At 38.0% G+C, this 27090-nt stretch overlaps 1 long non-coding RNA gene across 1 annotated transcript in view; it reads left to right on the forward strand.

Moving 5' to 3' along the window:
* LOC132242968 (uncharacterized) overlaps positions 1–27090 on the forward strand; it is a 163224-nt gene that overhangs the window by 112874 nt on the left and 23260 nt on the right. Inside the window, exon 4 of the long non-coding RNA XR_009454746.1 lies at positions 26056–26113. This is a non-coding gene — a long non-coding RNA (uncharacterized LOC132242968). The remainder of the gene's footprint in view (positions 1–26055; positions 26114–27090) is intronic.

Below are 27090 nucleotides of genomic sequence, written 5' to 3' on the forward strand. Positions count from 1 at the left end.
ACTTGTTTATGTTAAAAAAAAAAAGTGAGACAACAGCTAAATGGTTCCTTACATACAGTGTCCTAAATTTTTTTTTCTTCATCCCATTTTCTCTCTCTCATGCCCCTATCCTGGTATTGTAAAATTCTGTCCTACAGAATTTTCAAGTCCTGTCCAATGGGTTTTATAGATAGCTCTTCATTTTTATAACATTTAGTAGAATCATGTTATACTGCTTAAGCCATCAGAACATTGATGTATTAATATGTCAGGGTTCTAGTGGGTATACAGTTTGCTAGGGCTGCCATAACAAAATAACACTGAGTGGATGACTTAACTGAAATTTACTTTCTCACAGTTATGGAGTCCAGAAGTCCAAGTTCAGGGTGTTGGTAGTTTGGTTTCTTCTGAGGCCTCCCTCCTTGGCTTGTAGATAAACAGCTTCTCACTTTGTTCTTACATGGTCTACCTCTGTGTAAGCCCATTCCTGGTATCAATTCTTGTGCCCAAATTTCCTCTTCTTATAGAGTCAGGTTCAATTAGGGGCCACCCCAACAGCCTCAGTTTAACATAATCATCTCTTTATTTTTATTTGATTTTATTTTTCTTTATTGATTAAGGTATTACATATGTGTCCTTATCCCCCCCATTGCCACCTCTCTGCTTGTGCCCTCACCTCTCTAGTGTCAGTGCCCACTGGGCATGCTTATATGCATGCATACAAGTCCTCCGATTGATCTCTCCCCCTTCCCTCCCCCTCCCCTATCTTTCCTCTGAGGTTTGACGGTCTTATTGATGCTTCTCTGTCTCTGGATCTGTTTTTGTTCATCAGTTTATGTTGTTCATTATATCCCACAAATGCGTGAGATCATGTGATATTTATCTTTCTCTGACTGACTTATTTCACTTAGCATAATGCTCTCCAGCTGCATCCATGCTGTTGCAAGGTAGGAGTTCCTTCCTTTTATAGCAGCATAGTATTCCATTGTGTAGATGTACCACATTTTTTTAATCCACTCATCTGCTGATGGGCACTTAGGCTGTTTCCAAATCTTAGCCATTGTAAATTGTGCTGCTATGAAAATAGGGATGCATATATCCTTTCTGATTGGTGTTTCTTGGGCTATATTCCTAGAAGTGGGATCACTGGGTCAAATGGGAGTTCCATTTTTAGTTTTTTGAGGAAACTCCATACTGTTCTCCACAGTGGCTGCACCAGTCTGCATTCCCACCAGCAATGCACAAGGGTTTCCTTTTATCCGTATCCTCTCCAGCACTTGTTGATTTGTTGATGATAGCCCCTCTGACAGGTGTAAGATGGTACCTCATTGTCATTTTGATTTGCATCTCTTAGATGATTAGTGACTTTGAGCATGTTTTCATATGTCTCTTGGCCTTCTGTATGTCCTCTTTTGAAAAGTATCTATTTAGGTCCGTTGCCCATTTTTTGGTTGGATTGTTTATCTTCCTTTTGTTAAGTTGTATGAATTCCCTGTAAATGTTGGAGATGAAACCTATATCAGAGATAACATTGGCAAACATGTCCTCCTATGCAGTGGGCTTTCTTATTTTGTTGATGGTTTATTTTGCTGTGCAGAAGCTTTTTATTTTGATGTAGTCCCATTTGTTTATTTTCTCTTTAGTTTCCATTGCCCTAGGAGCTGTATTGGTAAAGTTATTGTTTCCACATATGTCTGAGATTTTGCTGCCTGAGGATTCCTCTAAGATTTTTATGGTTTCCTGTCTTATGTTTAAGTTCTTAATCCATTTTGAGTTTATTTTTGTGTATGGTGTAAGTTGGTGGTCTAATTTGTTTGTGTGTTTTTTTGGGGGGTTTTTTTTTGCATGTATCTGTCCAATTTTCCCAACACCATTTATTGAAGAGACTGTCTTGACTCCATTGTATGCTAAGAGCATAATCATCTCTTTAAAAGCCGTATCTTCACATACAGTCACATTCTGAGGAACTGGGAGTTAGGGTTTTAAGATATCAATTTGGGGAGAAGGGCACAATTCAATCATAACAGTGAGCCTGGAGCTCAAAGTTTTCTTTAAGTGCTGACAGTTGTCCACTAGAAGCAATCATAGAGAAACTGTCCTTTAAAGTACAGGTCTGTGTTCTCAAGAGAGGGCTCCTGGTCACCTCCAGGCCACACCAGAGGAAAGGGCATGCCTGGGGAAGTCAGCACTCTGAGGCCCCTCTCCCTCACCCAGCTGCTTCTCAAGGGAGGTGGTACAGCATACCAAGGTGGGGAGAGAATGGGCTTTAGAGTGAGACCACCTGCCCTGCCACTTACCAGCCCTTCTCTAGTCTCCAGTTTCCCACCAGTAATAGGAGGGCAGTAATACCTGCCTCAAGGTCAGAAGCAGATACATGATTTTCAACCTCAGTGAAAAATGGAACTGTGGGGCCCTGGAGGGGGTGGGTATGTCGATCTCCCCAATTTGTGGACAAATGGACAAACCCCAAGGAATTATAAGCTCTGTGCTGGAATATAGGCAGTATCTGGATTAGAGGTGGGGAGAGGAACTCAGCCAGTCATCCCATTTGTGCTATAGTGCTGCCAGCTACCATCTTGCCCTGCACTAGGATGCCCCTGAGAAATGCACACCTGACCTCACCCTCCACATGCCTATGCCCAGGTCCCCATCAGGTATGGATGGCAATGATGGAACACAGGCCTTCTTCCTGTGTTGGTTGCCCATCAGGAGGAGGGTGGCTTATTTTCTATGTTCAGGGTGGAGATGGGGGGAGGGAGGCCAGGCAGAGCATGCAGCTCCTGGTGGTAGGGAGTGTGGGGGGAACTGAGCCTGTCCAGGGGGGTGTGAAGGTGGCAAGACATGGATCAGCATCTAAGCCAAGGCTTCAAGCCCCAGTGCATACTCCATTGTCCTATTGGACTGCACCTTCAAAATCAAAAATGCAATTATTAAGAATTTCCAGACAGTATTTAAACCCCAAGTACAAGGCCCTTCTGAATGCAGTGTCCTGTGCAAATGCACTGATCAGATGCCCAGGAAGCCCCTCTGCTCACTGCTAAATAGTCTAAGAAAGATCTATGTGGCACAGAGCCTGTGATACATGATATGAGTCCAGAAAGAGTTCTCTCTCTATTTCCACTCATTAAAGGAAGCTTAAACTCACTCTTGCCTAATTCACTGCCTTCAGAGGACTAATGTCATTTATCAAGATTCATTTATCAAAGGAGCCAAACAAAAGTAAATCGTGTCCTCCCAGCTTTCAAGGTCCAGTTTAATCTCCACTTACTCTAAGAAGCCTTTGCTGTTGGAATAACCTTTCCATCCTCTTGGGCAGAAGTTTTCTAAGGACTTTGCTTGTTCCTGTATTAAACTCTGCCTTCGTCCAACCCAGCAAGTGTCTATACAATATATCAGAAGGCCCTGGGAGACAGGTCTGCCTCATCTTATCAGGTGTCCTTTATAATACCTACCACAATGAAAACAAGCTTAGGGGTGACTTGAATTCAGTGAAATTGAAATTGATTGGATTGATTCTAAGGAAGCACTTTTCTAATTCCTGAGTTTCTCATTCTCAAATTTGGTTGTACATTTTTAAAGTAACACTAAGTGATCTAAAACAAGTACAGGGAAAAAAGCCAAAGTTCTAAAAGGAATTTAAACAAGTTCTGTATTTTATTTGAGGTTTCGGGGGAAAAGTTCTAGTTCAACACAAAATAAATGTTCGTATCAATAATAATTAGCCAGATTAATAAATACATAAAATAAACTCCATAAATTCAGGACATTCAAGGCTACTTAAACAGCCACATGAAAAGACTTTCATTAAGTTATTATTTAGGAGGGAAAGTATATTCTAGCACACCTGTAATATCCTTTAAATGTATTTATATGTAATTTAAGAGAATGTAGAAATATGAAAACACATTGATTTGCCAAGATGATAAGGAAAAATTATTCCTCTTATTTACTCTTAAGTATTCAATACATTTAGAAAATTGACTAAGATAATGTTTTTACTCATACTGCTATTTACATTAGTTCTCAAGTAATTATTTCAAGAATATTAGTCATAAGGGAAAGGTAAGATTTTTGACTCATCAAAATTAGTCACATTTGAAAACACAAGAACAATAGAATTCCTCTACAAAATTATTTTCTAATATTTTTTAAACTAATCAATTTCTAAAGTTAAATGACTTTCCCGTTAGGTTCTTAAGGAGTATGACATTTCTATGAGCAATTAAAAACATTTTAAAAAACACACCTTTGACATTTTATTCAAATTCCATTTATTATCCCCATGTGTCAGGAGCTGAATTTTCATGGATTCCTTCCCTGGAGTTTACTTCCTTTCAAAAGAGCATAAACTACCAGTTGTGGTGTTCTTTAAATATGTGATTAAACATCATATCAGGAACACTTTTTGTAGAGTTATTTTTGGAAGATTTTGTTTAGGCAAGGGCCAGCCATTTGTAAATATCCTCTAATTTATCATAGACCAGTTTATTCTATTATTTCAGCCACCAAGCTTAAAGAAGTAAGATTTCTCATAAGCCAAAAATGTTCCTTGTACTTTGAGAGTCCTTTGGCTTATGTTAGCTTGTGGTCTCTGCTCCCATGAAGTTTTGGCAACCCTCACTTTAAAAAAAAATCTCACAAGAAACCCACATCTGGATTCAATTGATTGGATTTTAACCAGTCTCCATTGCAATATGCAAATAATTGCCCTCTTTTGGTGTGTACTTCATGGCTGATAAAACCGAGGTGTCTTATTCTCAGAGCCCCAAACTTCTTTCTCATTTTTTTCCTTCTTCTGATAGCGAAATCTTTGAAATAGACAGATGTCTTCATCTAGAATGCAGCTCACATGTCTGCCAATATTGCCATAAAACATCAATGCCGTACTGCACAATATAAATCAAGCAGATGTGAAAGTTCATAAACAAGTTTGCTTCATTGTGAGGCAGTCTGACTTGTTCCAACCACTTCCATTCATGAATGAAGAGCCATCTCAGAACCTGGACACAACTCTACATTTCTGTTTTCTTCACTATATTCCTCCCACTTTTATACTGACCTGTGCTCTCTCCACCTCCCACTCACCCACTTGTCTAGAACATCAAAAACTCTGCTTGTTTTTGCAAATCCAGAGGTCATTAATCTCTCCCTTTCTTTCAACTCTTTATTGCTTTCTATATTTTGCTTCAATGACTTGCTTACTTTTCATGCTCTCTTTTAACATGTCTAAAATATGGAGATTGTTTTAATACTTGGAAAGTGATCCAGGATATCCAAAGAAGGTAAAGTAAAAAATTTGGCATGCCAAAATTTCCAGAATGTCTGATAATCTGAGTTTCCTAAAATCTGGAGCCAGATGCTTCTAATCAAAAACTCAGAAGTTGAGGACAGCTGATCAACATGATTATATATCCTAATTTCAGTTTTAGATGTGAAACAATATGCCTACGAAAACGTTCCCGTTGATGGTCTCTGCATTAGCTAGTCCATTTGAGAATTCAAACTCAGATATATCATCCTATTAGTTTTGCTGACATTTATCCCCACCCCCACACCCCCAATTCCAGTTCCATGTGAATTTATCACAGGTGCAGACTCAAGCCTAACATAAGGGAGCAATTTTCTGATTCATTCGTGTAAGAGCCCGAGGGAAAGAGAGAACAAGATGTACCAAGGCAGTATTGCATTGTTAAAAATTAACTTAGCTTGCTTTTCTACTGAGGCAAGAATACCCATATTCAAATGCTTAGATATGTACACTAGGCCTCATATACAGTTCTGATCTTAGTCATGGTGTGGTAGCACTTTTTAAGAACTCCTTTCTAGGAAAATAATTTTAAGGGGATATAGATAGACAAATGATTATTTTTATGCTTTTTTGATGGTGGCAGTGGGGGGTTGGTTATCAAACTACCTTGTTGTTCCTGTTCTATTGGGGACCGAATGTAACAGCAAAAATAGAGTGATCACCCCAGGCACACTGCTCTGCAAAAGCCACTCTTATACAGAAAGGAAATGGTATGTTGAAACACATTTTTTTATTATTATTTATAAAAATTCTTGGGTTTTATTACTTCAGGGCTTAGTGAGTCTTCTAGCCAAACTGTACAGTTTTCCGGTGCCTACAAGCAGAATGAAGGGAGAGACTAATTAGCATAGTTCTTACATCACCACTGGAAATTCTTTATTTGCCCTCAGGATCCACATTGCTGTGTCTGCTCAACGCTGTTAAATATGACAAGGTCAGTAACCCTGTTTTTGTAACAATGAATGCTAACAAATTCGGGCCTCACACACATTGTCATTGTTTAACAGGGTCAACTGAGTTAACTGAGAACATTATGCATGTGCAGTGCCAAGAAGACCCCATCAGCAGTCAAATGCACAATGCTATCATATTAGCATAAGTAGTGGAGCAACAGATGGCCCAGCTGTGACCAAGTTAGATTTATCCAAATACTCTGCACCAACAGTTGAGCGGTAGGAAGGATTTCTACCATGGCACACGGGACACTGTACAGGGAAATGGGAGACCAGTGTTCTAGCCTCACCTCTGCCACTTACCCTCTGAAGGCTCAGTTTCTACAGCAATAGGATGAGAAGTCAGACCTGACGGCATCAAAAGCCCCAGGCCATGATTATAAGGAAGCCTACAGGATAAATGGATGGCCAGTATGGATTTCAATGGAAACATGGTTTTAATACAGTATGTTTTGTACTGAATTTCTACTTTTATTCCTTTGGCATTTGGCAGAGTGGTAAAAGAAAGCTGAATTCTAGCAAGTCTGGTTACCTCAGGTGGCGTGTGTGCGAGAATTTAGATGTTTGTACAAGTTGAATAAAGTGATGACTGACATGTGCTCCTTAGGCCTTGTAACATCATCAACACTATCACACAATCTACTTATCACTTTTCTTCTGTGAAACTGTTTATTTCCAGTAGGAATATATGACTCCTTTTAGAATTCCAATAAAATAAACATTCAACCCATTCTTCCATATTGAGAAATGGAGTCATTTTACAATTATCATAAGTCAATGTTATGGTAATTGTAAAGTTTGACCAATAGTTTCATTTATGTTGTGAAAGTTTGCTCTTTTTCCTGTCATCACAGACATAGAAACAATTCATAAATATCAAAAAATATTATTACAGAATAAAACTATAACAATTGCCCAGAAAGAAGAAAGCCCAATATTCTATAAACATGAAACAAGGTTCTTTGGGTGGAAGGAGGAGAAACATGGATAAAAGAAAAACTGTCTAATGGAAAAGTATTGTAGATGGCATATAAATAAGACAAAAAGTATTAAGAAGGAGTGTTGCTTTTAAATCCATTTTAGTATAAATAGACATCGTTGAAAACTATTTTAATGCAAATTGTTCTGATGTTATAGTACAAATTTTCTTTATACATCTTATTGTTTTAACTATGTGTGTTCAACTTTAATTTCTTATGTTAAATTGTAAATGTTTGTAATGGGCCTTTTAAATGTTTGACGCAGTGTTATTATTCTGCAGCAAAACATTTCTCAAATGTGCAACATTATTTTAAAATAAATCCCCCAAGATGAACATAGTTTCTGGAGTCCCTTGAAATTTACAGCATTTAAGAGTAGACGTGTGTTTCTTCAGTGCGGGAGCTCTTCAAGGAAATTTTTGACTGCTGAAGCAAACGTTAGTAAGCAATGCACTTGTTTGGTTAAGACTTTTAGCCTTGACCTCTGGCTTTAAACCCTTGTCCTTTATTAATCACGTGTTTCCTGAATCAAAGAGAATATTTTTGGAGAGGGAAAATTGTTCTGGGACTGAAGGAGTGTTATATACCAAACAGACATGCCCAGATGACAAATAACCCCTGCATGATAGCCAGGGTTCATCCAGCTGGTCGGCCCCATATTTTGTGATTGATGGTGTTGATGTTCTAAATAGGCCTAAGATGTGCCAAGTGTAAGAGCCATAACAAAGTCCTTCAGATTTATACTGTAGATAGAACGAGGAAGCAAGAAGGCATGTTCCCAGCACATGGCAATTCTAAGAATGGTGTCATGATTACAAGTAACCTTGCAGAGTTTGTCTGGTTTCTTTCGGAGTTAAACAAAAACTATTTGCTGGTCAGGAATGAATAGGGTCACATAAGGTCTGTCTGAACCTTGCGATTACTAAAATGTTTCTCTGTAACTGGACACCTTCTGAAGCTAGAATAACATTGGAGTCCATTGCAGGGATCAATATACTGATTTTTCCTTTGCCTTTCGAGGCTTCTGAGAAAATAAGAATGGTTCTTTGCTTAAAAAAAAAAAAAAGAAAGTGACATCATGATATATATTGAAGCCATTAAAAGTTTGAGATTAAAAATATCTTAAAGGTTATTTAACCTAACCCTAACTCTCTTTATATTTAGGAAAATGGGAACATTTTTAAATCAAGGACAGTTACAAGAACTCATTTGTTTATTTTTAAGGAATTTATAAATAATTTCTTACAATCAGATAATACATGAAAAAGCCAAAATTTGTATTTTGAGCTTTTCAAAAAGAAGGATAATGGTAGCACTTACTATTTTAAAATGAATATTAAATATAACTCATGTGCTAGGAAGCTGTTTTACTGTTATTTTATGAGACTTTCATTAGTGAGAATTCATATCCTTATGTTTATATAGCAATTATTTTTGTAAATCTTCACAGGTCTGAGGAAGTGGATCCTGGTAAACTAACCCCCCATTCCTCATCTCCTCTATAAATTGCTTTTACTAAATTGATTCCATTGGGTGTTTTAAGGAACAGTCCTGGAAAACTTGTTCCTGGGATTGATGTGAGCATGTTGTTCAGGACAGTTTCTGTGCAGACTCTTTGAGAAACTTCTTTCTAGTCCAGTCTGCTTTTCGGAGACATTCTATTTCCATTTACCATAAAGACCCTGCAGTGCACAAGCTGAGGGCATTTCCTTCTTTGCATTGATCATTCATTCAAAAGCATAGAACCTAATTTGACACCATCATTCACAATAAAATAGGGCTTAACAGTGAATGTTTTGGTTCCTAGTTCACTTTGTTAACTGTTTCTATCTTTTCATTGTGGCTTTCTCACTAAATGGTGTTATCCTGCAGTATCTATCTTTGTGATTTTCCTGAAGTTTTCTGGGAACAAAAGAAGACTATTAATTCATGTTCTGATTCCTTGTGAAAACATGCTTTTCCCCATCCTCTTTCACAAATTATAGAGGTTCTTTAAAATGGAAAAACTAACAAAAGGCAGAGTTTATTGAAGGAACATGAATAGTACTATGGCTTAATATGGCAGAATATTTAAGATCAGAATTGTCAACTAATCATATCATATGAGGTTTGCATTATCATTATCAGTGTTAAATCTCTATTTCCCAATTGAGGATGGGTTTTCCATTCAGGGAAGCCAGTTAGATTCTGTGTTACATAATATTTATTATATTTAAAATATTATAAGTGGGTATGACTATATCTAGAAACCTAAAGTTAATAAATAATATACAAGTGTAGAAAATCAAGTCATGATGTTATCGTTACATTTTAATGAGTCATATCAACAATGTCTGCCATACATTAGCAAAAATGTTAAAGGACCAGGTAAATTGCACTCATCAACACTAATAAAAGAGAAAAATGGTAATTGGTGTACGAGCTACCCTTTTCATTGGTTAATCAGGGCTATATGCAAATTAACTGCCAACTAAGATTGGCAGTTAACTGCCAACAAGATGGCGGTTAATTTGCATATGTAGGCACAATGCAGGGAGGCGAAAGGGAAAGCAGGAAGAAGCCCCCTGCCACTGACAGTGATGGAAACCCAGGGCCGCCTTTGCCCTGCCCCCCAGCCATGATTGGAGAATCAGGTGCCTTTTCCGCCCTGGCCAGTGATAGCAGGAAGTAGTGGTGGAGCCAGCTATGGGAGCTGGGCACGGTCGAAGCTGGCAGTCCCAGGAGCTAGGGGTCCCTTGCCTGGGCCTAAAGCGAAGCCCACGATCGTGGGGCCGCTGCCACTGCAGGTCCCCGCTGCCCGGGCCGGACGCCTAGGCCAGAGGCGTCAGGCCTGGGCAAGGGGCCAATCCTGCGATTGGAGGGTGATGGGGGTCAACGCCTGAGGGCTCCCAGTATGTGAGAGGGGGCAGGCTGGGCTGAGGGACACGCCCCCCCCCCCCCGCCACCCAGTGCACGAATTTCATGCACCGGGCCCCTAGTTTATTATGAAATCAGAAATCAACTTGGTGATGTGACACATTTTGAAAGGCACAGTTTTGAAAGTGCTGCTAAGCTGCCCAGTTTTGAAAAAATATTCATAGATAGATGTAGAATCACCTACCTTGCCAAGATCAGACTTTGATGTGTTTTAGCTACTACTGCTAATATAATAATTTAGAAAACCTTTAAGCCTGCAAGTCATGGAATGTTCTTTCAGGGGAAGCATCCATAGTTTTCAGGATGAAATACTCCTCCTCAGTTAAAGGAACTAAAGTGAAATTTTCCTCTCTTTTGTAGTTTTGAAGAATATAATGTTACAATACTCTCTGGTTTTGTTTTCATCTTTGGCACATTGCTATTTCTTTTATCATTCTGGTTGTTTTCATTCTATTTAAAGGTGCTTTATATTTACCCATTAGCCTTTATTGAAGCTTTCCAAGGCTGGGGGGATCTCTAGTTTCTTATATCTAGTTAACAAATACATAAAGTAAGACATACATTTAGATTCTTTTTCACCTATTACATAGCAAGTTTGAAGGATAGCTAAGAAGAAAGTCTGTGATCACATGACTCAAGACAATCGGCTGTGACCACGGGCTCATGTCTTCATGAAGGGTGTGGCCAATAATAGTCTATTGGGCCAAGCAAAGTAGGGGATATGACCAACAGAATTCTGCTTCAAGCTCTAGTCTGTCTGACTGGAGGAGTTTCAACGGCCAGTGATTTTTAATACAGATAAAATTCCAAGAAACCTATATGCTGTATTTGCTAAAAAATCCTCCCACTGGCAAGAGTGTGAATTTAGTCAGTTTTTCACAGTACAATTGGTAACTCTAACCATAGGGTACTAAGCTTTTCCACCTCTACATATAAAAATTTGGACTGCTATAATGAGAATTTTTCCAGTTCAGTTATTTATTTTCAGAAATAGATGACTATGTTATGAAGACAACAAAAAATATCCATCATAATGAATGAGAACTATGCATATTCTGTGATATGTATGATATACATAATACATACCCACATAATGCTACTTACGAATAATTATTTTCAGGGCTTTTCTTCAAATGAGATGCTCCTCTCCACTGAGGAAATGGTGAAACTCTTAAACAGATACTCTAGGATCTGAGTTCTCTTTTTCTCCAGGTTCTGTTGATTGGGCTCTTAGGGCAATAGGTGAGTTTGCTCAGTCATTGAAGTTGAAGATGCTACAAGTTCCCTTGAAGCAGGGCTTTTAAGGATCTTTGCTTCTTCCCAACTTCCTCAGGAAAAGTAACCAGAGTGCCTGCACTCTATTTGTTGCCTTAGGTTTGCTCTGAGTTCTGCTGTCACCACTTCCTTCTGTGTTCTCCCTGCACCAAATACAAGAGGCTCTATTTTGTACCTTTGGCATAAGGTGGGCAGGGGAGTAGTTTCTAGAACAAAACTTAAATTCTACAAATGATCCCATCCCACCATCATTTTAAATAAACACTACACTATAATAATCCTCTTTAATGAGACAAAATATGATTGGACCAGCTCATAGAGAACTCATCCGTATTCCAGATTAGATTTTATTTTACTGGAGGGTGAGTCATTCATTCACGTTAGTTATCTGTGTTGATGAAGTGGTTTCTGCTGAACCAAACATCTACCACTAATAGTTTCACCAACATACCTCTGCAGTGGACAGTCCCTTAACCATGCCCTCAGGCATCCTCCTCTGTTGCTGGTCTTGTATTTGTTTTCACTGCCAATTATAGTAAATGTACACTGTCTTCCTGAGCACTTTCCTCAGAGACTCTCTACTATTATTCTAAAGGGCCTCAGTTCCTTTTCTGTCTGTCAAAAAATGGTTAATACATGAGTATTAATGTCTGGTTTTTTATATAGTAATTGAAAGGTTGCCTGCTGTGTCCAAGACGTTGTTCTGCTAGCCTGGAACCCGACTGGACACGGCATTTGCCAACCACCTGCCGGGAGTGATAGCGCATTGATAGAAAAACTCCATCCCCCAACAGGTATTTTTGCTAGGGTCTGATTTCTGTGATTCAGGCATGTACCTTTTAAAGGCTCTTCATCCAACTACAAATCTTCCCTTCACTCATGCACTTGTTTGGTTTCAGAAGATAGCACTTGGCACAAAGAGGTACATTCCCTAATAACATTTTATTCTTCTCTGTCAACCACACTGCTTTAATTCCCAGCATGTGGTGAGCTTACTGGAAATCCCCTGACTATGTACCCTGAGCCCATCTCCTTGAATCTTTGTGTCCCTTTTCACTATTATCACTCTAGAGAGATTTTCTTTGTAATCATGGTCAGCTCAACAGCCTCATCCTTTGTATTTAATATCCTCTCGGTTCTACAGCATCCTGTATGGTTTTCAAAACCTTTTGATTTTTAGCTTTTCTTTTATGATTTTCTCATGGTTCTATTTTGCCCTTGTTTAGGTACTTCCAATCTGATTGACACCTCTGTCAAAATCAATTTTTTGACCCACTTTTTGCTCAGCTTCTAGGATCCGTCGTGGCAGTACACTACGGTTTATTCATCTTTCTTGACTGACTTTCCCTACAATCTAGATTCTAGACCACTGTGGAACTGCCTTGATGAATTTACAATATTTCTCTATGTGAATAAAATCTCTATAGGGGAATAGTCAATATCACAATGGTTCCCATGCTGGTAAGCCCATGAAAAGATATTCAACATAATTAGCCATTCTCATAGGTGCATAGGGAAAGGCAAAGTAATAGATGAAAATGTAAACCATGATGAAATACTACTGTGCACATATCAGAATGGCTAAAATAAACAGTACTAACAACAACAAATGCTGAAAAGGATTCAAAGCAACTGGAACTTTCATGCATTGCTAGTGAGAATACATGGTACAGCCCCTTTGAAAAATAATCTGGCAGTTTCTCATAAAATTAAACATGCAATTACTGTAAGACCTAGCACTTGTACTACTGAGCATTTATACCAGAAATGAAAGTTCATGTTCACTTGAAAATCTGTACACTAATTTTGTAGCAGCTCTATTCAGAATCACCCCAAACTGGAAAAAACCCACTGTCATTTACCAAGTGAGTATATAAATAATTTGTGATGCAACCATATAATGAAATACTACTCATTTATAAAAAGGAACAAACTATTGATACAAACAACCACTTGGATAACTCTCAAAAACATTGTACCAAGTGAAAGAAGCCAGTCTCAGAATGTTACACACTGTATGATTCCATTTATATGACACTCTTGAAAATACCAGACTACAGTGACAGAGAGCAAAATGTTTGACACGGATCAGGATGAGAGAGTTTGGGGAGTTTGGAGAACTGTTCTATATTCTGATTGTGGTGGTGGCTACATAAATCTATTCAAGTGTTAATATTCTTAGACCTGTATACCAAATTATTCTATAATAATTTGCTTAAAATTGTTTAACTGCAAAAAATATATATATATATACACTCCCAGAATCTGACCAATCCTCATCAGCCCCTTCATGCCACCCTGGTCTAGGCAATCACCATCCATCTCATCTGCATCATCACAATAGCCTTATAGCTGCTCTCCCAGCTTCCTCTCTTTCCACCACATATTCTATTCTCAACAAAAAGTGATCCTTTTCAGACATTAGTCAAATAAGGCCACTCCTCTGGTCAGAAGTCTTCACAGGCTTCCCTTTTCTCTCAGTATAAAAACTGAAGGCTTTACCATGGCCTACTGGGTCCCCCAGGAACTTCTCTGTCCTCTTCTTCTATGAGTCCTTCTCACTCACTGTGCTCCAACTACACTAACTTTCTTGCTGCTCCTTGAATATGCCAGGCTTTGGCACTGACTGTTCCCTTTGCCTGGAAAATCCTTCCTCCAAATAACCAAATGGTTTCCTTCATCGCCTCATCCAACTCTTTGCTGAAATGTCTTCCTCTGGGTAGGACCTACTCTGACCTCTGTATTTAAAACATCTCTCCCTGAATTCCCCTCTTCCATTTACAGCTTAATATTTCTTAACAGCACTTACCATCTACTAACATACTGTATTATCAATTATGTATTGCATTCATTTTCTGTTCCCCCCAGACACACACAAACACACATACACATACACAGGCACACGCACATGCACACACGCGCACACGGAAACAGCAGAATCAGTAGCACTTCTATTAACTGTGAGAAGGGTAAGAAATTAAAGATGCCCCCTACACCCTGCCTACACTCTATATTCTTCCTTTTACCTCTGATAAGGACAGCACAGATAAATGGCTTATTGGAAGAGGATGAGCCCAATAGTAAATTACTTGTAATGTCATGAACACATCACTTTTTCACTTCTCAGTTCCTTCATCCATTGGGATTATTATGTCCAAAATATCCTTCCTGGTCATTTTGCTAACTCCCACATCTTTAAGTTTCAGGTCATAGACTGGACCCTGACTCAGCTTATAGATTTTACATTCAAATAACTTCGTTACTTATCAGAAAAGGAAAAATGTAGTAACTGTTAATGCAGTTATTGAGCAGTTTATGGGATGGGGATTGGTCCCACTTTAAAAAACAGTCATTTTTCCATACCAGCAAGAGATTACTAGCCCAGAAATATGTTATTGTAATATAAGTGGCCCACAAGACTCATACTGTTATAGTGAGTTTACATAGAATTCACTGGGGTTAAAAAAATAAAAATATTAGCTTTGCACTGTAAATGTAAATGCCAAATGTAAATACAATGATTTTATGTGTCCCCTTGATATTTGACCTTGTGCAAAAATTTCAACCCAATCTGGCCTCTGTCTTCTTGTCAAAAAAAACAAAACAAAACAAAAAAACCTCTGAGGATTATTCCAGCTTCAAAAATCTGTGATTTCGGAGAACCAACATGGCGGCATAGGTTAACGCCGGAGTTTGCTGCTTTGAACAACTACTTCAAAAGTGAAACCAAAAAACGGAAGGGACATCACCCAGAACCACAGGAACGCTGGCTGAGTGGAAGTCCTACAACTAGGAGGAAAGAGAAACGCACACGGACACTCAGAGGAGGCGCAGTGCTGAAGTCAAATTCTGAGGTACGGAGTGCGCGGAGCGGGCTGGCGGCGGAGGGCGCAGTTGGCGTTTTCAATCGGGAGGGAGTCGCAGACTCTGAGCTCCAGATCCGGGCGAGTCTTTAGGGACCCAGACTCAAACGGGAGAAGCGGGACTGTCTGGCTTCGGTCAGAGCGAGTGCAGCTTTCTCTCCGAGCTTTGTAGCGGGTGCTGGGACTCAGAGAGGCAGAGCCCCTTGGGACAGGACTGAGAGCCGCCATAACTGCTCTCTCTGGCCCACCTTGTTGATCCTGTGCGACCCGCCCCGCCCAAGCCCTGCACAGAGGCATTTGCCGGATAGCCTCAGGCAAAGGCTAGATTAGCACCTCCCTAGAGGACAGAAGTTCTCTCACTGCTGACACAGCTGATTCTCATAGCCACTTGGCCTGGAGGTCAAACCCTCCCTGGAATTAGCTACAACAATCAAGATTTATCTATAAGACTGCGAACAAAGACCACTAGGGGGTGCACCAAGGAAGCATAACAAAATGCGGAGACAAAGAAACAGGACAAAATTGTCAATGGAAGAAATAGAGTTCAGAACCACACTTTTAAGGTCTCTCAAGAACTGTTTAGAAGCTGCCGATAAACTTAATGAGATCTACACGAAAACTAATAAGACCCTCGATCTTATATTGGGGAACCAACTAGAAATTAAGCACACACAGACTGAAATAACGAATATTATACAGACGCCCGACAGCCGACCAGAGGAGCGCAAGAATCAAGTCAATGATTTGAAATGCGAGGAAGCAAAAAACACCCAACCGGAAAAGCAAAATGAAAAAAGAATCCAAAAATGCGAGGATAGTGTAAGGAGCCTCTGGGACAGCTTCAAGCGTACCAACATCAGAATTATAGGGGTGCCAGAAGATGAGAGAGAGCAAGATATTGAAAACCTATTTGAAGAAATAATGACAGAAAACTTCCCCCACCTGGTGAAAGAAATGGACTTACAGGTCCAAGAAGCGCGGAGAACCCCAAACAAAAGGAATCCAAAGAGGACCACACCAAGACACATCATCATTAAAATGCCAAGAGCAAAAGATAAAGAGAGAATCTTAAAAACAGCAAGAGAAAGAAACTCAGTTACCTACAAGGGAATACCCATACGACTGTCAGCTGATTTCTCAACAGAAACTTTGCAGGCCAGAAGGGAGTGGCAAGAAATATTCAAAGTGATGAATACCAAGAACCTACAACCAAGATTACTTTATCCAGCAAAGCTATCATTCAGAATTGAAGGTCAGATAAAGAGCTTCACAGATAAGGAAAAGCTAAAGGAGTTCATCACCACCAAACCAGGATTATATGAAATGCTGAAAGGTATCCTTTAAGAAGAGGAAGAGGAAGAAAAAGGTAAAGATACAAATTATGAACAACAAATATGCATCTATCAACAAGTGAATCTAAGAATCAAGTGAATAAATAATCTGAGGAACAGAATGAACTGTTGATTATAATAGAATCAGGGACATAGAAAGGGAATGGACTGACTATTCTTGGGGGGGAAAGGGGTGTGGGAGATGTGGGAAGAGACTGGACAAAAATCGTGCACCTATGGATGAGGACAGTGGGTGGGGAGTGAGGGTGGAGGGTGGGGCGGGAACTGGGAGGAGGGGAGTTATGGGGGGGAAAAAAAGGAACAAATGTAATAATCTGAACAATAAAGATTTAATTAAAAAAAAATCTGTGATTTCCCTTTTCTTTTTCTGTGAAGCAGTCAGAACAGGCATTATGCAAATTTTACAGATAGAAAACTGCGGCTCAGAGAGAAGACTTTCCTTTGGACAGACCTAAACAAGAGCCTGCCTCTCTCCCTCTGATACCTGCTCCTATGTGCTGCCTACCATTCAGCTGTTGCCACATTAAAAACAAACATTGTTTTAAAACCATAAAAATAATTTTATTTTAATGATTCTTTTTAATTTTGCCAGCACAAAAATAGCAGTTTTTCTTTTGCTCTTTTGCAGCTAAAAAAACATTAAGTCAAGTTTGAGCCTGGAGGCCTTTTTTTTTTTCTTTTTTTGGCTGTTGCAAAATAGTGAAAAGTGTGTTTTGTAATAGAACAGTGACTCAGAATTAACTACTATAAGAGTTTGAACTCTTTTTTGAGAAATAAAAAGGCAGATTTGGTGTTTTTATAAATATTTATGTGAAGGGGATCTTTAAAACATTGCAAAAAAATGCTAAATATGAAATGTTATAGAATATTATTGGATTATAAGGTGCCATAGTTATTTTTTAACACCATGAATTGTATATGTTGTGTTTTTAAAACTTAAATCTGATTAAAAGTGTTGTAATAAAAATCAGAACAATGACAGAAATGAAATTATAGATCCAGGAAGTTCAGAGAATATTACATAGACAAATACCCAAAACTTTATACTTAGGTGTATCATATTCTAAATGCATAAAATCAGAGACAAAAAGAAAATCTGGAAGTAGGCCAAAGAAGGAAAAAACACTTTATCTTATCTATAGAGGAACAAGGATAAGAATTATATCAGCCTTCCCTTCAGAAATCATGCAAGCTGGAAAGAACACAAACACCAACCTAGAATTCTGTATCCAGTGAAATTATCCTTCAAGAGTGAAAGAAAAATACTTTCACAGGAAAACGAAAATTGGAGGAATTTGTCACCAGTTGGTCTGCCTCGCACAAAACATTACAAGATATTCTTCAGAGAGAAGGAAAATGCTATTGGTCAGAAAGTCACATCTACATAAAGAACAGAAGAGTATTAGAGAACAAGTAAATGAAAGGACTTCTTGGTTCTTTCCTCTGATGTACTGGAGCCATATCCTGGTCCCAGATCCCTCTACTCCTGCTGAATAATATGAGCATGGACATGATGAATCGTTGGCTTTAAAAGTAGGAAGAGATTACTTGCTTTCTAGACTCACAACTGCAACCTCTGCATTTAACGACACATAAATGGACATAGGGAGCTCTCTGGCTCATGGAAAGGAGGAATCTACTACAAAAGAAACTGGGGAAAACTCTAAATAAAAAATTAAAATATGATACAAGCTATCTTCCTCTAAATTTCTCCTATGAATTTGAGATCATACCAGCCACAAACAAATCCCACTAAGAAATATTAATTTTTGAGATAAATGTTCTAGGGAGAGGCAGGGAATAAAGTGATAATATCTGACCCAAGACTTTTATATGCTTTAAATTTCTCTGAACCAAGACATAACAAAGTACAAAGTATCATTCCCTGGTCCTTTACATACACACACACACACACACACACACACACACACAGGGAGAGAGGGAAGGAGGAAGGGAAAGAGAATAAGAATCACTAAAATACTCTCAATTAGGGTCAGTGAAAATAAAGTCCTGGGTTGCCATAGTGAGCTTTAAAAAATAATAAAAAATACTTACCAGGGTGTCATGACCCCATCTTATTGTTGAATTCAGCTTTTCCATTCTAAATCCCTTTTTTCTATTTATAACTTGTTCTAAAATGTTACTTTTGACCTTTGAGTATGATATTTCTCTTGCCTCATCTCAATTCAAAGGTGAACTTATTTGCAATTTGAACTAAATCTCTTCAGTTATTTTAGTTACTTGAGTGTGAAGAAAATACCTGCTTTGTGCTTTCAGAAATGGTTCAGATTTTTTGCCATGCTCAAATAGCTTAAAAAACGACTCTGTTTTTAAGCTGTAGAATTGTTATGGCTATACTGATGATCCAATTCAAAAGGAGTAGGTCAAGAAATTTGGATCAAAGAACCAGAAATGAGGCCCTATGTAATTACCTGGAGGCAAGTGCTCACCCTTTCCCACCAGCCATCCTGCATGGGCATGTGACAATAATCACAAGTTGAGTGTAACTCAAGGAAAGATTAAAACCTACCAAAAAAATCAATTTAAATCCCATGTCTGCATATATACATATAATTTTTTGGTTAATATCTCTTCCCACACCCCAACCCCCACATGAAGGCCTGGGGAGTGGGCGGGACGGGGTTGGAGGGGGTCATTGGAGGAAAAGAAGGGGACATCTGTAATACTTTCAACAATAAAGATAAATTTAAAAACAAATAACAATGCCATGTCTGGCTTTGAAAGATTTGACATATTAAGAACACCACCAAAATTCCAAAGCCCACAAAGGACAAATACATTTGCAAGGAGCATCCAGGCTCTATGCTAGGCACGTAGGCCGTGTCTCATGATCTTTTAAGATCTGAATCCATTGGTGATTTCAGAATTTATCAAACACTTGGCAAGTTCAAAGCAGCTGAAAAAAGCTGCTGCTGAAATCTTGATTCAAAATCTCGACTTCTTGATTTGAATTTTCATATGCATATTAAAGTGACTTTTTAAAAACTTACAATAATGGCATTCTAGTGAAGTGAGGTCTTGGAGCTGAGACGCAGTGAACACACTACAGTGTGTGCTAGGGTAATGTGGAGTGGCTGTCCACACAGATGGTATTGATTTTCATTTCCTGTGAAGCTGAGTCAACATGTTGTGGCTAATGTCTATGTAATTTAACGTATTGAATAAAATGTACCATTGCTCTTTACTGGGGGATAAAAGGTCTTACTTCACTGTGGTGTCCTTGTGCTCTAAAACCACAACAGACATATTTAACAATTCTTTGTTATTAATAATCAACCTAAGAAAATCTTTCCTGTTTTTTTTAAATATAGTTTTTCTTTGATGAACTCATTTTCATTTTTTATCATAGTAGAAGAAAGGCAAGTGTTAATAGAATTTTCTCTCTTAAACTAATGAGTTTTGCAGATAAATTTCCATTCTGATGCACACAAAGTGCCTGTTAGAATACCTGGCAAAATCAGCAAGCTAAGACATCAGAACCAAATGAGATGTTCTCCTCCCCATGGTCCATGGCAGGGTAGACTAGGAGGGACCTTCTCCTGTACCTCTCTGCCACCTCTCCTTTGTCCATCTCCCTCCTCAGTGTCCAGGGCTCTATGTCTAAAGCTCTCTCTGCAGCACCTCACATTAATTGTACTAGTCTCCTTTGGTTCAGTGTCCTCCTTTATTAAAAAGGAGACAATTATTCTCACCCAACCAAATTCATAATATTTGGGGGGGAGGGGGAAATAAGATGAGATAACTTAGGTGAAAACAAGTTGTAACGTGCAGTAAGAATGCACAGCATGCTTTAAATAGTATTACTGTTTTTTATCATTATTACTTAGCATTTGGAGCATCCTGCTCCAAAATTACCTGCCTCTATGACCATCCAAACTGTCATTCCTTTGACAGGTTAGTGATTCAGTTAACTGGCTGCAGAACTTTATATAATGTTTGAATGAATAATTTTTAAAAGGGCATCAGGACGGAGAAAATATGATTGGGGAAAGTGGTTTTTGTATAATAGTGTTCTGGCCATTTTAACACCATCAAATAGTAGTTAACCACTAAGAGAATTTTTACTTTGCCCATCCATTTCTTCCCCAGATCTCCCCAGAGATACACCTTTCCTTGGGATTCTGTGATTCAGAATTGGGAGGGGAGAGGAGACTGAAAGGTGGAGAGGCTCTTTGCCTGTGACTGCAGAGGGAGTTTAAGGAGCGTTTGTGGAGAGGGAGTCAAGTAACGGAGTGGATATGAGAGAAAAAGGTATTTATAAGTATTGCTCACAGCTATGTGTCCTCTTCAAGGGGCTCATTAAATAAAAGTAAAGAACCCAGTATTGTATTTTTTTCAAATTTCCAGGCTTTGTTGTACTGCTCTAAGATTGGAGCAGATGGATCACAGCTTCATATCAATGTTTAACATGAAACTAATGCCAGATAATACATTTATCACTTTTCATGCATTATCTTATTTAATATTTACTCTGTTCCTGTAAGACCTACTACTGAACCCACTTTTATACATGAGGAAAGTGAAATACCCTGCCACAGTAACACAGCTAGTAAGTTTCAAAGCCAGGGCTTGAGTTGCAGAGAATGACCTGTCAGTCACTGTACAATTTCATGCAAACCAGTCTCTGTTGGTAGATTGGATAGGAGAAAGGACTTTGATCAGCTGTGATGAGGGATAAGAAGGAGAGAAGCGGAGCCTTTAGTTTCTCTTCTTTAATCAAGTTGGTTCCTCTAGTTTGGAAAAGCAAAGTTGCAGTAGCCCTCATTCCTGTAAGGTTAGCAACAACTTTGCTACTTATTGTTAAAGCAACTGAATAATGGTGCATCCAATGGTGCACACAAATAGCTTTTGAAATAACATTCAAAAGGAATGCAAGAGTCAACACTTGCATTTCCCATAAGCAAAAAAGGAAGCTGCCTGCATGAAATTAGGTTACCTGACTATACTTCAAGCAGTGACATTCCCTGTTATAGACATCTTTGTAAATGGCAGATTAATTCATGGATAACTCCAACCTTACCAAATCTACAACCAGATCTAAGATGTTTCTCTTTAACAACAATGGAAATGAATTCTTTCTTTAAAAATGCATAATCAAGTTAACAAAGAATGATGCCATCTGTAAACTACAAACAAACTTAGGTACTTCTCTGGTTTATATATAAGGTGTCCCTAAAAATGTAAACACACTTTAACAGCTGCTAGCTCAATTTTGAAAATGAAATGTCATTTAATAAACACTTCTTTTATACTTAATGTGGATGTACACATTCTTTGTATATATAGTCTGCTAGACTTAAGTCAATTCTATTGTCTTTGGATTCCTAACATGATGTAGTACACTGGCTTACCTACATAGGTGACCACTGAATTAAAGAATTAACACACACAATTAATAGTGTACAATGCATGCATTTCTTCATTAGAAGTGTGATTCTTCATTAACCACTAATACTTACTTGCAAGGGACAGCTAAATTCTTCTAGCCCCCTATGGGGCTCAAGGTCTCAGTGGTGACATTGAGCTTTTATATCACTCTCGAGTTCCACAATTGGCCTTACATAGTAACACATTATTTGCTAATAGCATATTAATAAACATCTTCTGAATTCCTATAAGTTCATTTTATATTGTTCTAAGCTTTCTGACTTGGTTGCTATTACCCTTTTATTTCCTATTGGGCCTTGTGCTATGCTAGGATTCCCATGCACCCTTACTAATTGATGCTCACTAGCTTTGTGTGTAAGAGTGGAGGCTCTCTATTTAAAAAGAGCTGATGCAAATTCATTCTGTTGATTACCTATGTGACCTAAGACGAACTATACATGTACCTTTAAGCATCAGTTTTCTCCTCTGTAAAATGGGAATACTAATAGTATACATTCACCTTTTCATACTCTAACTCATCATTGTTCACCTTCTTAGTATCATGTGGATTATACCCCCATGATACTAAATTTTCCTGCCTAAAAATTCTTAGTACAGAGGCCTTGTGTATCCTTATAATTGTCATATTATTTTGTTGTTTTTATTATTTATTTATTTAAGTTTAATTGGTATACAATATTGTTAGTTTCAAATGTACAACGTAGTGATTCAACATTTATATACCTTACGATGTGATTGCCACACTAAGTCTAGTAACCATCTGTCGCCCAGCAAAGTTACCACAATATTATTGACTATATTTCCCTTCATCTTTTCATCTATCCCCCTCCCGTCCCCTTTGGAAACCATCAGTTTGATCTGTTTCTATGAGTCTCTTTTTGCTTTTGTTTGGTTTTCCTTTTAAAAATTCTATATAAAAGTTAGATCAGCCAAACTTGGCTGAGTGGATGGAGCGTCAGCCTGCAGACTCAAGGGTCCCAGTTTCGATTCCGGCCAAGGGCATGTACCTTGGTTGCGGGCACATCCCCAGTGGGAGGTGTGCAGGAGGCAGCTGGTTGATGTTTCTCTCTCATTGTAGTTTCTAACTCTCTATCCCTCTCCCTGCCTCTCTGTACAAAATCAATAAAAATATATTAAAAAAAAAAGTTAGATCATATGGTATTGGACTTTCTCTGTCTGACATATCACTTAGCATAATATCCTCTAGGCCCGTCCATGTTGTTGTAAATGGCAAGATTTTACTCTTTATTGATGAGTAACATTATATATATCATCTACTATATCAATTCATCTGTCAGTGGATATCTAGGTTGCTTTTATATCTTGGCTATTGTAAGTAATGCTACAATAAACATAGGGATGCATATATCTCTTCAAATTAGTGTTTTAATCTTCTTGGGATAAATGTTAAGAAGTGTAACTGCTGGGTTTGTATGGTTGTTCTGTTTTTAGTTTCTTGAGGAATCTCCATACTGTTTTCCATAAGAGCTGCACCAATTTACAATCCCACTAACAGTGACTAAGGGTTCCCTTTTCTCCACATCATCACCAACACTTGTCATTTGTTGACTTTTTGATAATAGCCATTCTGATAGGTGAGAAAATTTTAGTTGAATTAGAAATCCCTTTGTACTGCCACAAAATAAAAACTCCAGTATTACATCTGTCCATGAAAGAAAATGATAGCTACTAAAGTGTCAAAATAGTATTGTTGCAAAAAAAGTTGAAAAGTTTTATCAGGAAATTTATGACAATTTCTTGTTGATGATGACTATAAAGAATTTTAAAAGATTAAATTTCAAAGCCTTGATTGGGAATTGCATGTAGCCATTTTAAACAAAATGAGAATCTTGTTAAACAATTCAAAAATAGATTTTTAAGAATTTTTTATTTAATATCTTAATGTAATATTAATATAAAATTTAATGACCCTGATATTCATCAACAGGAGTGTGGATATAAAAATTGAGGTCAAATAATAGACTACTACACAATAATAAAAATAAACAGAACTCAGCTATACACAACACAGATTAATATGAAAAACCATAATGTTGAGCAAAAAAAGGCAAATCACAGAAGCATACATGTAGATATTCAGTTCATTCAGGATCATATGAACTGAATCATAAAAGCTCATGAAATTCAGTGATTTATTTTAAAATACATATGTTGAATTTAATGAGCAAACTGAATTACCAAGTAAAATAGAGACTAACCCATACACAGCGAGTAGGCAGACAGCTCTGTTGGGGTGGGGTGTGTTGGGGTGAGGAGTGTTGGTGGCGTGGGAGGGATTGAGCAAAAAGGAAAAAAAAACTCATGGACATGGACAACAAACAGTGTTGTGCTTGCAGGGGGAGAGAGGTATTGGTGGAAGAGAGAATAAATGGTGATGGAAAAAATTAAATTAAATTTAAAAAGAATACATACATATGTGATATAACCATAAAGAAAAGCAAGGAAATTGATACCACAATATTCAAGATGGTGGATACCTTTGAAAGGCAAGAGGTGGTGGTAAATTCATGATAGTGACATGAAAAAAAACAAACTGGTAACAGGGTGGAAACATATGCTTTCAAACCTAATTTAAAATCAAACTCTCTCAAAGCTTAGTTTCTATTCATTTCAACTTAATTCTTTTCAGGACCTGGGCCAGCAATCACACTAATTTGCATGACCACCACTCTTTAAACAGGCCCCTTAGTTCTCAATGAATGACTTTTCTATATACTATTGCACTTTTTATGCAGAAATCAAGTGCCCTCATTCTGGTAGACCGGGGCAAGGGTGCAGAGGATTGACTGTAGCTACAAAGTGCCAAACTAAAAGAGAAAGGAATTAAAAGCAACCCTCCCCTACCTTCCCTCTGGCAGGGAGGGTGTGGGGGGGATGGTAAGAGATCAACCAAAGGACTTGTATGCATGCATATAAGCATAACCAATGGACACAGACAGTAGGGGGTTGAAGGCATGTACTGGGGGATAGGAGCAGGCAGAGAGATGTTAATGGGGGGAAAAGGAGACATATGTAATACTTTCAACAATAAAGAAATTAAATTTAAAAATAAAAGTATATATATATATTTTTTTTAAAGCAACCCTCCAAAAAAGGAAAGCAAAACTAGTGAAATGAAGTATGCAGTATTCCCTACAGAAAGTGCAGATAACTTTTTGATTGAGCTGTTCTATCTAGGCAGCTATATTTTTGTCTATGGTTGGGCCAACGTCTCCAGCCTGATACCATTTTCCTAAAGGTCAGTAATCACTGATTTATACTGCCTGGGAGGGAGTCTCAAACAGAAAGGGTAGCTGTGCTTGAGCAGTTTACCATCTAAAAGGAAAAACATATGAGACAACCCTAAGGCAGTGTGAGAGCCTTCCAGCCAGTCACAGCCTTGGCGACTTAAAACATTACGTATTTTAAAACCATTGCCATCCATGTCTTAAGCAATTTCATCCCCGTGGATCAAGAGCTATAAAACCATTGTTTATTTAACACAGTTAAAGCTCACAGGGGAGGAAACTAAAATGTATATGCTTGTACAAGTCTGGATCTGTCTTTATGAGTCATAAATATAACTACAGTAAAGAAATGCTACCCATCTCTCTGCTGTGTCAGTGAGCCAAGGGGTAGGGGTGGGGTGGAGTGGGCATCTTTTTCTCTTAGTCTAATTGTGTTCCTTCTCTGGCAGTATAGTCTGGCAAAGAACAAGGCTCTGGGATACATACTTCATTCCTAGGTTCCAGGTCTGCCTTTACAACCTAACAGCCCTGTAACCTTAGTACATTACTTGATCTTTAAACATCAGGCTTCTCATCTGTAAAATGAAGATATTCATAATAAAGTTTAAATCCTATGAAATTGCTGATATCAACCATTTGTTTACTTGTACAAATGGCAGTGTCACGTGGTTTTACCTACTAATATCCTGCCCCATAGGGCTCTTGTGGGGATCATATGAGATTACGTTATTTGAATTTTCTCTCATCAAGATTTCCCTTATTCATTCTATAGGTTATATGGACACAGGTGGAGAGTTGGAATCCATATCTACAGAGAGCATTATATCTGAGTAAGTAGAGGATGCCAAATATTTTTCCTTCTCTAAAATTTCTGGTTGGATTTCATTTAAGCACCACTGAGAGAGGCTCTCCTTGTTGAGATTCAAGAAATCTAGTGGAAGAGTTGCTTATCAACTACTAAGAAGTGCAGACATTCAGACCTCATGCTGCCAGAGCAAAACAAATGTTATGTTTCCTCCATAAAGCTGAATTCAGTTATTAAGTCAACAATTTTCAAATTGTGGACTCTGAAGTCCCAGGTCTCTACAAGGAAGCACTGAGCAGTCCATAAAAAGCAAACACCGTAGTTGTATAAAATATTTAAATATGAGCAGCCTCTGTTTTCTCCAACCCTAACTGGACTCTACAATAAGAAGTGGAATCAGAAACCAAAAAAAGCAAGAAACAAAACACAAAAATAAAATATAAGGCAGAAGGATACAACACTTGGGAGTACTTAACAGATTGGGCCTGGACTTCATAGGATCCTGTCTGAGCAGTAAATGGTAATAATTTGGGAAGAAAGTAGAGATAATGAAAGGTTTGGGTGTACTTAGTGTTGGCTACTTCTCAAATGTTATATGTTTTGCTATATAGTCTTTCAAATTATAAGGCTACTTTCAATGCTTTTCCTCTAGATTTAGAAAAATGTTCCTGCTACTTCCATAGTCTATGTCTAAGCCCTGAGAAGATTGGCAATCACCATAAAATATTACTAAAAATATTTTTTAATTTGGCAAATGCAGTCACATTTTTTGCCTTCTGAATGGTTTCTCTGAATTTTAATTCTGAGGACATTTTAGGGAAAATTTAGTTTCACTTTTCTTATTAACTTGCACTTCATTTTTCATAATATTTTCTAAATGCTACTTTATAGCAAAAAAGAAATGAGCTTTTTAATAATTTGGGTTGGTGAATAAATAAGCTATATTTTCCACAAAATGAGTGGACTAAAATTAATTAAATAGTGACATGCTTCTGAATTCAA

The sequence above is a fragment of the Myotis daubentonii genome, chromosome 10 (genome assembly GCF_963259705.1).
Source record: "Myotis daubentonii chromosome 10, mMyoDau2.1, whole genome shotgun sequence".
Classification (NCBI taxonomy): Eukaryota; Metazoa; Chordata; class Mammalia; order Chiroptera; family Vespertilionidae; genus Myotis; species Myotis daubentonii.